The following is a 9,947-nucleotide window of genomic DNA, read 5'->3' as shown; positions in this document are numbered from 1 at the left end:
TCTAGCAATTGCTTTTTTGTCAGCCACCATTATTAGACACAGCAAGGCCTTACAATGTCCAAGCAGTTCCGATTCTGTATCATAACTCAGAAAAATAATCTCTCTCATCAGACCAATCTGGCCACCCACCATCTCCAAAAGTGTATCCCGCAAAGGAATCCTTAAGGTCCAACAACTCACTGCTCTCCCAGAAAATATGTTCTCAATTACCTCTTTCTTCCCTGTAACACCTCCAATATTTGCTGTCTGCCTGAAAAAAAATGCTTGGAGACATACATATATCCTCCCATCGTTTATTTGTGAATTGCTTATCCAGTCTCTCTTCCCAATCCTTTCTAACTCCTTTGATTGATTCTTACAGTTACCATGCAATATTTTAAATGCTCTACTAATTATTCCTTTTTTAATGGCAGCTTCTGTTCTAGATTTTACTAAAGACTCTACCAGTGCTGGTCTTTTGATTAGGACCCTCCCTCTTTCTTTCTCTTTACTCTGATATGAATCCCTGATATGGAAATCAAACTCTAAACTTCAGTCCAAATAAATTCTTAGTGTCTTCCCATTCTATCATCTTTCCTTCTCTAGTTATTTGCTCCCAATACCTTGGTTCCTTTGCCAGTTTTATTCAATAAATTCCAACTCCTTCTTGCCTATTGTCTGTATCCCTAATTGCAATTATCCCTATCGGCAGAATCTCCTTTCTTCATCATACAATTTTCTTCTTCCTTAATCAGCTTTCCTAACAAAAGGTGTAACATCTTCATTCTTCCTTCAAACACGTATATGAGCCACTCAAAAAAAATAAATAAATATAAATTAAAAAAAAAACGTATTCCATTTATAACCTCCCTCCTTTTTGTATTAAAGATCCTAACACCTCTTCATATTTATATACTTTCCTCACCTTGTAGGGAGTTACCAACAGTGCTATTAGTTTTGTATGCCTTGAGTCTCATCATAAAACACAAATACACAAATGACTCTGTGTTAACTTTGTTAAATTTGTGGGTGGACTGTAAACAATATACCCCACTTTATGTCAATAATGTTTAGAAGGACATTAAGAGGAGGACAAGGAAACTATAAATAAAACAATTTTGTTATTACTGTTTGTATAAAACATTTTATTAAAGTGTGATAAGAGACCTTGGGACACAGGTGGACAGTAGTATCTCCTTTGATAATCACATTGCCACAGTAGTCAGGAAATACTTCTACGTGGCACACCTCATCACAAAAGGTTTCTCATCCAGGAAAAAAGAGGTCACTGTTCCCCTCTACTCGTCACTCATTAGACCCATTATAGAATACAGCGCCCCTTTTGGTATGTACCTGACAAGACATCTACAACAACTGGAAAGGCCACAGAAATACCTCACAAAGAGGATTACCAGCCTCTAACAGATGCCCTATGCAGATCGTCTCAAAAAACTCCAGCTTTACTCCGTTGCATATCGCCTACTCAGAGGCGATCTCTGCCTAACATACCAAGCTATGTCAAACCCAGAGTTGTTGGACATGCTACACTTAAAGAAATCTGAATCCATCCGAGCTACATGCTCTAGGGACCTAAACCTTGTCACCACAATAGACAGAACATGCTGGAGGGATATATTCCTGTCCCAGAGACTTCCCATACTCTGGAACAAACTACCTATCTATATCAAACAAAGCTCCTCATTAGCACTCTTCAAGAAAAGTCTGGGAGATAGGAAATTTACCCCGGGGATCACTTCTGTGGCTCTGCTCAACAGGGGCACAGGAAAATAATGTTCTTGGGTGGTGAAAGACAGGGTACCTTTTTGGCTAGGCTTATATAGGCCCTAGGGCCAATAGTCTAGTACCTACCTATGAGCCCATTATATATACTGCATGTTATATATATTAAAGCAGTGTTGTGTAGTGTGCATTCAGGTATGTAAAATGTGTTGGGGAGTATTTTCAGTGACTGTTGTATGTATCACAGATTTTAAAGTAAACAAGTATTTTTTTAGTTATAAGACCTATATGCTTTACAGTTTAACAAGAGAAGAAAGGCTGGATAAAATCAAGTTTAATGTTTATATTCTCTGGTCTTGGACTACTGGGGTGGGGTGCAAACATGTGCTTATTATATTATATGCAGAATTAAGATTTTCTTCTCTTTATTTTTACAAGGGTGAAAGTCTACATTAATGCTATAGGCTTAAGGTATAGACAAATGTTTTTTATGAGCCAGTAGGCTTTAAAAGTAAGACAAAATTATGGAAGCCATGAAAAAAAGTTTCCTACATCTGCAAATATATTACCTTTTTCCATTAGCTCATGTTCAGTGGGAGTTTAGAAGTCTGTAACTGAAGGCAGCTGTACATTCTGTTCTGAGTGAAATTTACAAAAATTCATTGTTGAGTACTTTTTGATGGAGAAATGCAGGTGCAAGCAATTAATTAATCTTGAGGTTCTAAACATTCTATGCTGAGGAAATGCAAAACTGAATGGTACAATGGCAAACAGTTCAGTGAAAAATAAAGTTTGAAATTATGGGAAGTGAATCAGAGATGCAGCCTGCCTAACAGCCTTAATACTTTAATGCATTTAATACTACAGTATACATTTAGTTTTATTTAAATATAGTCAGTGCATTTCTCTTAGGGATAAAAGTTCATCTTTTCTGAAAGCATACCAGCTGTTTTTAACATCTAGGAGAGGAATAGAGATAAGAAGAGAACAGACAGCAATCAGTATAAATGGGAACATGGGTTGTAGCATGCGCTTTAGCACGAGTAACGTTAATTTTAAGTCAGGTAATGTGGGTGCAGCTGACTATATGGGACATTTGTTTCTCTCTGGAGGGTTAAGATTTGTTTTTTCATGGTGTACATAGAGCTGTGTGTTTGTTCTATGTTAATAGAGGATGGGGTTTTTTGAAAATGTATTTATTTATTTTTTGTTTGAAGGTTGTCAGTAAAACAAAAAGTCTTGAAAAATGCTATATAGGCTCAAATGGAGGTGATAAGAAACAACTGTATAAAAGATTAGCCTGCTAAATATTAATGTGAGCGTGTAACACAAAGGTTAGAACTACACATTCAAAAAATATCATGTATAATAGGTGGGAACAATGGCTTTTTATCATAGTGGCTACACTACCCACTTTTCCCTGTAATGTAAATGGCCTTACAAGTATAGAGAAAAAGGAAAAAGTATTGAACTACATTAAGAAATACAGAGAGCAAATAGCAATGCTGCAAGAGACACATCTAGAAAGAAATGAGCATGTGAATTTGACAAGAAAAAAAGGATTTTAGGGTGGATATTCATTAGAATATCAGAGACAAAGGAAAAGGAAGGTAATTATACTAATTACTAGAGGTGTAGCAGTAATGATAGAAGAGACAAAAAGACAATAATGGCAGAGTTGTAGTAGTAATTGGCTTTTTGCAAGGGCAGGAGGATTACACTGACTTGTATTTAAATTCCACCAAAAACTTCTATTATGGAGCTGAACAAAATTTTGAGAGAAATAATCAACTTTCATCAGGGAATATTACTTATAGGTGGGGACTGGAACTTGGCAATAGTGAGGATGTATCGGGGGACCTAGAAGGGAAAATATAACAAAACATGGTAAATTTTTCTGAAGAAAGTTATGTAAATATTTGGCATGAAAGACATAAATTCAGTAGTAGGAACTTGGACAGAATTGACTTATTATTCCCTAAGGAACAATAACTGAGTTAGAAATTACATTTAATTGAAAGGTTCAGCTCACATCTAATAATTATTTTAGACCATGCACCGATAAAAAGTAAGACAAAATGCAGGATGATGAAGTAAAAATGAGACACTGGTGCTTTCTGACCTACCAGTTAAAAGAGAGCAATTTAAGGAACTGGTAGTGGAAATTATTCGGGTATTATTAGGGAAGATAGAAATAGCTTCATAAAGTTTAGGTAGTGAATGGGATAAAATGGAAAGGGAGTTTAAAAACAGGGTAGAAATAAAAGAGAAAGCGATATAATTAAAAATACTAGGAATTACATAGAGGGGGCAGACAAAGATCAAAGTATTTGCAGAATAAGGGGATCTCAGCGAACAAGAAGAGGCGCAGATGCAGAACGCTAAAGAGAAAATAAGGGAGTAGCTGGATAATATGCATAAATTTAGAAAGATTGCTGTTAAATTATTTTTTATATTAACTCCAGAACACAAACATTTTAGCACAACTTAGACAGCAGAAAGTACAACAGGTTGTTGCCAGACTTAAGGAGCCTATAACAAGAAAACTAACCAGATATTCTGTAGAGATTTTAGAGATATTTTGGAATTTTTATGAAACTTTGTATAAAGCAGAGAAATATAGAAATCAAAAGGTAGATTCAACAACTAATAGTAAAGATAGGAGGGGATGAGATAAAATGGTGATGTATAATCAATCCTCGGAAAAATCTACAGAAAGAGGTAGTATTCCTGTGGAAGTTAGGAGCACAGATCTCTGAATCCTCAGTGTTTTCAAAGCTTTCTTGTCTAGGGGGGGTGATGATGGTCACCCTGTGCAAGGTGACCTGCTTGGCTAACTGGTGGCTTCTGTAGCCACCTCTGAGGAAGGGGATATTTCCTCTTCAAAGGTCACTCACTTTAATTATGCATGGGAATGCACATTTGTCAGCAAGGGCACTGGAACCATAGGGCGAAGGGGGGATGAGCACCCCCTCCCCCACTTTATGAACTGTGCCCTCAGCTCTTGGCACTTATTCTTTTTTTAAATAAAAAAGCTGTGCCAGGAAAAGAAAAAAAGGACATCAGAAACAGAGAAAGTGTGTGTGTTCCCGTGTGTGTGTGTGTGTGTGTGTGTGTGTGCGTGTGTTTGTGTGTGTGTATGTGTGTATATCCAATTGTCAGTGAGTGTCCATGAGTGCATGTATGCCAGTGTCTGCAAATACGTGTATGTGACTGTATGTAAGTGCATGTATATGCACGAGTGTGCACGAGTAGATATATGTATGTGAGTGTGTGTGAGTAGGTGTATACAAGTGTGCACCGGTGTATCTATGTGAGTGTACAAGTTTGTGTATATGACTGTATATGAGTACGTGTGTATATGTGAGTGTTTGTGTGTGTGAGTGCGTGTATGTGAGTATGTGCTAGCACAAGTAAGTGAGCATGTAATTGCATGTATATGACTGTGCATGAGTGCGTGTGCATATGTGAGTGTGAGCGAGTGCTTGTATGTGAGCATGTGCATACCTCTCAACCTCTTAGCTCAAGAAATCTGGAGGATGCCCATACCACCTTCAGAATGAGGGATGTATCATATTGGCATATACTGATTTTTATATATCATTTGTTAAGGGTGAAGTATTTCCTCTTGTTTTCTTGTCCATCTGATCCAATGACTTTTGAGGCCAGTCAGTCACTCCAAAGCTGTAAGTTAGAACAGGCAGAGCAAATTGGTTTATATCTTGGACTTTGCTCTTAGATGTCAGGGCTGTTTTCAGTATTAATTTTAGTCTTCTAAAATATTCCTTTTGTTTGCATTTGTTCATGTTTTATTGTTGATCCCTCATCAGTTCCCAAATATTTATATACCCCTTCCTGCTTAAGTTCCTTTATATCGCATTCCTGTCCAGACTGATATTTCCTTGGTGCTGCAGCTTTCCTGCTTTAAAAGTTGCTTTTGCCCATTTATCAAGATCAAATGGCATTCTTATATCATCTGAGAAAGTTTTGACCATGAGCAGTTGTGTTTTCATCTCATCTGATGAACCGTACAGTTTTAAACATCCACAAAAAAAGGTGAGAAATCTTTACACTTTGTTGTTTTTTGGGAGCCAAATTGTAATGATAGCCTAATTTGTTAAATAGACAGCTTAATGGGTTAACGGCAAGACAAAGAGTTATCCTGGACTATCCCCTTTGAATTTTTATCCCTGGGCTAATAATTTGTCCTTTATCATTGGCTGTAAAGTGGTTTGGCTCTCTTTCATGCTCACTGCAATGTAACTGATCAATGTAGGGTATATATTTTTTATTTTTAATCAAGAAACATCTTTATTAAATTATCATTTATGACATAGGCAATCATATATTTATATAAATGAAAACAAACCATACTGATATAATTTTAATTGCAAACATTATATATCATAAACCATATTGACATAATTTTAGTTGCAAACATTATACATCACTATCACGTGTAATCTATCCAGTCATTGTCAGTCAAACATTTCACAGCTTATTCAAATCCTGCCTTCTTTTAAACCTCATTCCTACTCTGCATGTATTGTTATCACAATTCTCATTTTTGTTTGTAATTTGCTCCTACCATTTTCTAAAGATCCCAATTCCAGTTGTTTTATCTCTGTTACTATATTCACTACTTCTAGTAAAGTTGGTTTACAATTTGATTTCCATTTTCTAGCAGTTGTCAGCCACCATAATTATACTCAGCAAGATCTTACTATGTCTAGGCAATTCCGATTCTGTATCACAGCTCAATGATTTCTGTAGTTGCACCAATTTGCTCACCCAGTATCTCTCACAGAGTAGTCTGCAGGGAATCTTTAAAGTATGCCAGCTCATTACAGTCCCAAAAAATATGATCCCAATTATCTCTTTCTTCCCTATCACACCTCCATTTGCTGTCTGCCTGTGGAAAAATTCTTTGGAGTCTATTTGGGGTATAAAATACCTATGTAAACACTTCCAGGCAAAGATTCGAAATCTTCTAGACTTTGTTACATATTTGGGAGACATACATATATCCCCCACTGTTTCTTTGTGAACTGCTTATCCAGTCTCCCTTCCCAATCCTTTCTAATCTCCTCTGATTGATTCTTATAGTTATCATGTAATATTTTATATGCTGTAGTAATTATTCCTTTTTTAACAGCAGCTTCTGTTGTAGATTCTACTAAAACTCTACCAGTGCTGGTCTTTCACTTAGGATCCCCCTATTTCTTTCTCTTTGCCTATACTCTAATATCAATCAGTCTCTAGCCTGCAGTCCAAATAAATTCTTGGCCTCTTCCCATTCTATTACCTTTCCCTTTCTAATTATTTGCTCCCAATAGCTTGGTTCTTTTGCCAGTTTTCTCCAATAAATTCCAGCCTCCTCTTGGCTATTGTCTGCATCCCTAATTGCAGTCATCTCCTTTCTCTATTCCCATGTTGGCTTAGTTCTTAGAATACTTTCTGCTGCTTTATGAATATAATATTCTGTATGGTTATTGTTATTCTGCTTAAGGATCTGCATCCAAAATCACAGTCTCTCCTATGTAGTTCTGAAATACCCCTTCATATCAAGTAATCCCTAACAGCCTTGTTCAATTTGAAAAATCAGCTTATCCCACTTGACTATTGCCATCTTCCCCGCCCAGATAAAAACAACTTTTTATTAATTCCTATCTACAACTTCTCTTCTAGTTGATAAAAATATACCTGACCTGTGTATAAAACTAAAGGGACTAAAAACAGTTAACTCATTGTATCTTGCTATCCATATCCATATCCATATGAAAGAGCCTCTAATTTCTCATTTTTTGTATTATCTTTTGTTTAGTCTCTTCCCACATATCCTTAGTTGAATTTAAGGTATATCTTATACATCTGTAAGCAGCCCTTTATGTGTGAATGTAAGATGTCAAATGCTTTTTTGAAATCTATCCATGTAATACTATAGCAATAACCCACGCCTGGGTGTGGGTAATGCTAAATTTACCCACGGTTGGCGTGGTTTGGTCCCGAGGGCGAAGCCCGAGGGACCAAACAAAGCCAACCATGGGTAAGTAGCATTACCACCCAGGCGTGTTATTATATATATGACATTATTTAAGAAAAGAAACTATTACTTTTCTTAAATAATGGCATAGTATAATGCCTGTTTGCTGCCCTTCCGCAGATGTCTGGCATCAGCGGCAGTTCTGATGTACTGCGGCGCCTGCGCGGTACATCAGAGCTGTGAGCAAAGCGGAGAAAGCAAGATCTCCGTTGCTTTTTAGTGTCTCGCTATGTTAAATGAGTTTAACATGGCGAGACAGTTTAAAATAAGCAGCGGAGATGTCCGTTGCTTATTTTAAAACTGTCTCGCTATGTTAAACTCATTTAACATAGCGAGACACTAAAAAGCAACGGAGATCTTGCTTTCTCCGTTGCTTTAAACACTTTCACGCTATGTTAAATGGGTTTAACATGGCGAGACAGCTTTAAAATAAGCAACGGAGATCTCCGTTGCTTATTTTAAAGCTGTCTCGCTATGTTAAACCCATTTAACATAGTGAGACAGTGTTTTAAAAAATCGAGTTATACTAATGGAAAAAAGTCCGGGCGACCGGACCTTTTTCCATTAGTATAACTCGATTTACAACGGGCACGCTGGCCAATCAGCGTGCACGTTTTGGGGGGGGGATCATGGTATAATTGACTTTAACAGCACGTGATCCTTTGTTACATACAACTTTCTTTGTTACCCTTTTGTTTCTTCTAAATGATTAGAAATACACTGTCTGTATGTCATGAATTATAATATTAAAGATGTGCTGTTTGCAGAAATCTTGAAACTGAAACAGGTATTTGAACAACAATAGGCCACCCATACTTGTAAAGTAAATACACAATAAGGAATTGTTGGAATAAGGTAAAGCTTGCATGTATTTGGCTATTGTATACAGTAATTAACAAATATGCACTTTAGAAAAGTTTTAATGTCAAGTAACTGAGTAATTTAAGATATCCATTGGGATATAAATTTAAAGCCACGAGTGTGCACAACTGTTGTTATGTAGAGACAGGTCTATTTTTAGTCTGCAGAGGTAATCAAGTTATCATTTGATTTCTAACATATTTACTTTATTCAGTTTTATGCAGATGCTGTTTGAAGTTGGACCTAAATTTGGTAGAGGAATCATAAGTGTGTGATAGTTGGAGGCATGAACTCCCAGACTTTGGGTCTTCAGACTGAGATGGCATGGCTACCTTTTCTATAATATTGTAATGTGTTTTACTCACACTGGTGTAAACGAGGTATGAGTTTATTCAAACAAGGAAAGCAGATGCTGTATTTCAGAGTGCCCCATGGAAGCAACTGATAACAACTGTAGTACGAATAACAAAATTAAAATTACATTACCTCTATCCCAAAGCCAGTCATTAAGACATTGTAATGACAAGTGAAGTCTTGTTATACCAGTTTGACTGCTTATCAGTCAGTGTGGAATTGCATTAAGGAAGACTGCCTCAGCAACAATCCTTCCAAGGATGTGTGGAGTCTTGGTGCAGAAGGAGGTACACTGAAGGAAATGAGAGAGACAGCACAACAAATGGTGTTGGTAAGGTGTACCTTCTGTCTAAAAAAAAATACGAACAGGGACCTCATCCTGCATTAGTTGTCCCTCCAGCATCATAAAAGTCCTTTTCTAAGTTCAGAGAGACTGTTGCATACATGATAATGGCCATGTGAGGCCACATACCCATGATCACTTCTCCGCATTCCTTTGGATCATGCATTAGCATACATAGGCTTTCAGTAAAATGGAGTACAGGTAAGAGACTTGTAACACACAGTGCTGGCTGTTACAGAATGAATATATTCATAGAATTACTGTCCCTTAGTCTAGGTTGTCTAATACAGATTGTAACTGTCCAGGATATGTTGATAAACTTAGACAACATGTTTGTGCACGGTGAGGTTATGTGTGGAAATGTGATCAGCTAGTTATGTGTCTTTGGAGGGTCACTACATTGCACAAATAATGCCTGAGAATCATTACAGCAAAGATGTATGTAAATATTGGGTACACCTTTTTTCTCAAGACTTTTGGCATTATTGTTAAAACAATACTAAAACTTCAAGTAATTGTGATTGTATGTTTTAACTTTGTGATATTGTACTTTAGACACCAAGATAATGTTGTGGGAGTTCCAACATGAAAAGGCTTGGACAGAATGGCGAAATAAGAAAGATCATG

The sequence above is a fragment of the Protopterus annectens genome, chromosome 9.part0 (assembly GCF_019279795.1).
Source record: "Protopterus annectens isolate FY-2018-M chromosome 9.part0, PAN1.0, whole genome shotgun sequence".
Taxonomy (NCBI): domain Eukaryota; kingdom Metazoa; phylum Chordata; order Ceratodontiformes; family Protopteridae; genus Protopterus; species Protopterus annectens.
Note: the sequence above shows the minus strand (reverse complement) of the source record.